This window comes from Crassostrea angulata, chromosome 5, assembly GCF_025612915.1.
Source record: "Crassostrea angulata isolate pt1a10 chromosome 5, ASM2561291v2, whole genome shotgun sequence".
Lineage (NCBI taxonomy): Eukaryota > Metazoa > Mollusca > Bivalvia > Ostreida > Ostreidae > Magallana > Magallana angulata.
In genome coordinates, this window is record NC_069115.1 from 489979 (window position 1) to 494296 (window position 4318).

A 4318-nucleotide genomic window follows, 5' to 3' on the forward strand; every position below is an offset into this window, starting at 1 on the left:
CCTAGCTACTATTATGCAACATCAATAGATCGAGGATCAGTTCATCGAGGTCAACTGCATTACTGAATGAATCTTTCGATCGAAATTCTTACGCGTGAGACAAAATGTGCATTCTTGAATTAACAGGTCGAACGGTATTTAATGCATGTTTGCATCTCTAAAAGTAAATGAATTGAAATAAAACTGAGTAAAATGTTATATAAATACTAAACCAAACTTCAAGTTTTTATAAGAACTACTTATGCAAGCGGAATGTGTGCGCACGTGGAAGCATTTACCGGATGCCTCATATGGACACAACAGTGATCGGCCGAAGCCGATCACAATAATTGGTGTTCGCGATTTTAGTTTCTCGCGATTTGATGCATAACGATAGAATCGCGAAATTAAGTACTCGCGTAAAATAGGGAATCTACACTATCTTTTCTTGAAGTGTCCTTTATAGCACTGAAATGCAGCCCAATATAGACTTCCCGCACTATATCCAATATAGTTATGTAGCTGCATAAAAACTCTCTAGCTATTGGATAGCTAGAGGTAATGTACAGGACAGATTCATGCGTTTGTTGAATCTTTCCAAAATCACTAATTACAAAAGCAAAGCAATTTGTTATAACATTGTCTTTCAATTCACAGAAGTCAATACAATCAATATATAAATAGTGCCTTCGCGTCGGTTAAAATGGTTTTCTCGGGGTGTCAATTTCAACAGTTACCCTTCCAAACAGGCACTATTGATTTTATTATACTGAATGTCTTATTTTCAAATAAACTTTTACTGCTTTTATATAAAAATGAGGTGAATTCTACGCCGAACCGTATGTGCCTACTTTAAGCGTATGTAGCAATTCGTTGTGTTACCCGTTGCCAAGTGTGTTGCTAACGCTGAGGGTAATAGAACGGATTACCAGCTGCGTCTAATCCAATCAGATTTCAGTATTTAACATGAAAGTATAATTAAACTAAATGCATACGGTGGAATCATTTGTAATAGTGAGGGTCAATGTTCAAACTTTCCTGGTTTGTGGGGACGTTTGATTGTAGTTGAGGAATTTGTTGGTAGTGTTATGATTTTTTTTTTTTTTTTGATAAACATAAAACAAATGATTGTTTATACGTTGTATATACGTTCGTTGTGATGTAAATTAGTGAGACAGCACATTAGATTAACTTCAATTCACAGAAATCCAGTTGCAATATTAACAAAAATAGATTGTGACATGCAAAGATATCCATTTTATTAGATATTTAACAGTCCTTGACATTTACACATCTGGGCAATTTTAGATCTGACATCATCAACGTGCTCATTCTTCAATCCACCATTCCCAGCTCTTTTTGGACTTGACTATTGCGAATAAGCATTATCTAAATGCATAAGGCTTGCATTGAAAGCCTGTAATACGTCGATTGACTTTGTGTGAAAAATGCTTTTGTTTGGATTTAGACGTTTCAGGACAGTAACGGTTATCCATTCAATGCTTTCTTAGATAATCGTTAAAACTTAATCGCTTGACAATAATTTGAAAGTCGATTTTAAAAGTTACAGAATTTTATATACGAAGACAGATCGTTTTACTTGGTATATAGGTTTAATTATTTCAGTGTATTTATATTTTACATAAAATACAATCGCTTTTCTTACGAAATAAATGGTAAACTTCAGAGGATTTTTAAGTCATTGTAACTGAACCTATACTTTATTTTAGAACCATTTACTATGGTGGCATATCTCTGCCCCTTGTGTGCAAGTTATTTTTCTCTTAAAAATGTGGACATGCAAGATAAATATGTTGACATGCAAGATAGTTATGTCAACATGCAACATAACTATGTTGACATGCAAGAAAACTGCAATCAAATAAGAGTTATAAAAAATCTCAAATATCGTCAACATGTGACTTTCAAGATGCTAGATACGCTACCTATTGATGTCAACATGCAACTTATTTATGTTAACATGCAACTTCCTTATGTCGACATGCAACTTATTAATGTCGACATGCAACTTAACCTCACTTTCATCCGCAAAATTTTCAAAGCCTTTAAACATTTAGTATAATAACAAAGAGAAATTGTGATGTAGTACAAATTCAAAACAGGAGCCTTAAGTGACTTGACGGTCAGAGAAATATTTAAGGAATTTCTTATTTGAAATAAAGTGTTATTCTTGTTACTTTTCTAGATAACTTGATGACCCTTTGCTCATAAAAGCATATTTTTATAAAATCATCATTTTGATGCTTTTAACTAGAAAAAAATACTGTCATATGATGATTGTACTTGTCACTGGTTCCTTGTGTTTCTTTTCTTAGTAAAAATGATTTTTTTCAGAATTACACATTCTACTTAAGTTACCTTTATCTATTTAATGTCATTCAACCAGTTTTTACTGTTAAAGCATAGCGATTTGATAATAGTTTCAAATTTAAATGGAATTAATTCATACGCAGTCCAGTCGTTTTAATTTGTCGGATGACACATATATTAGTCAGATTAAATTTTCATAAAATACAATCTTTTAATATCGTAAAAATAGTTTGATTTTAAAGGAATTTTGATGAAAAGCGTGAATAACATTATTTAGAGCCGCCGGGAGGTGGTCCGTTATTTGATATACATTTAAATAGTGTTACTGCGTTTCTGCGGGATAGTTCTTTTTTGATAGAATTAAGATTTTGCTTCTTTTTATGAATTGAAAGTAAATTTGCATGTAGAAATATGTTTTATGCCTTTTAAAAAATATCACATAGTTTTTGTTTTACTCGTAATGAAAAAAAGGAAAATTTGAACTAATCCATTACTATTTTATCATGAGGTCCCTTAAAATCATATAAACTAATGCATTAAGTTTTCATTCAATACAATGCAACAAAAATGGTTTGAAATACATAATCTCCAAGAGAAAAGTAATGAGTTGAACTTTGTATTAGAGTAATGTACAGATCAATGTGTTCTCCCTTACTTCATACTATGGCAATGGTCATACAATTACCGTTAGAAATGCTTACAGTAATGAACTCGATTCTTTATGATGATAGTAAAATGTTAAACTTCAAAACAAGTTGCTGAAAGTATATTAGCATTTACCATAAAAATTAGTACAACCAACTCGGTATTTTCTTGTTTGTGGTGTGTTTTATGTAAACAACCAATGATTCATACAACAATTCTATTTTTTGCGGCCCATTTGACGCTTGCGTCAATATGCTTTCTTGTGTTGTATGATATAAATTTCACTTAAAACTGACTCTGTAAAATATCAAACTTTGCACTGCATTCAAACGAAAACAAAATAAGATATCCATGGCAATTTACTTACTTTGATACAATCAAAAACCTTTAAACATATATCGTAAATTGAAACAGAAATTCGGCTGTGGTAAAAATTCAAAACATAGGCCCACATGCTGTGACGGTCGCCTGAGTTTTTTACGTTTTTATGAGCACTATATTGGAATTCTAAGTCTCCTTTTGGTGTCTTTTGTGCACACCTTTATGACTTACTTGATATAAATGAAATGGTGATATTTAAGACATTCAAATCCTTCTTATTTTTACCAAAGGGATCTGTGTGTCACATTTTTGTTACGAATTTTACTAGAGAGTGTTTTATACAAAACACTTATTTGTTTAAAGATAAGGTACAACTTGGATGAATGCAAGAACAATATTGGTTTAAATGCATCCACAAAATAAATATTCTGAATAAAACAACATAGCAAATAATTCAACATGATATAATGTGAACTGTTTTAATGGATGCAGAGTACACGAACAAATTTTACAACATCAACAATACCAGGTATATGATTGGAACCCTATACAACATATAGATGTACATAAAGTTATGTCAAAATCATTATTTTAACGAACCTGCCAGGAAATCAAAGAAGGTTTGCGTCAGAGAATTAAAAATATGTGCTATTTATTCAAATTAAATAGTTATTTGATGGTCATTCGTAATAAATATACACAACACACGAAAAAAGTTTTGATTACAACTAAGATACAGGATAGATTAACCTGATTTTTAAAAACGACAAAATATAATGTTTTAAACAATAAAAAGGAAACACTTGACTTACGACTTTAATGGAAATATGTATAAATAACGTCAGGCGGCAATACATGATTTATACATTCCCTTATTTCAGTTATAGGTGACTTTTATCTATCACAAGGCAATTTATTTTATTTTTTACTTTGAAAAAATAAAGATCATTAAATATGCATTCAGAAATATACTTATTTTTTGTATGCTATAAATAATAAATTTTTAGAATATATAGTCATTGCAATATTGAAATTAATACTT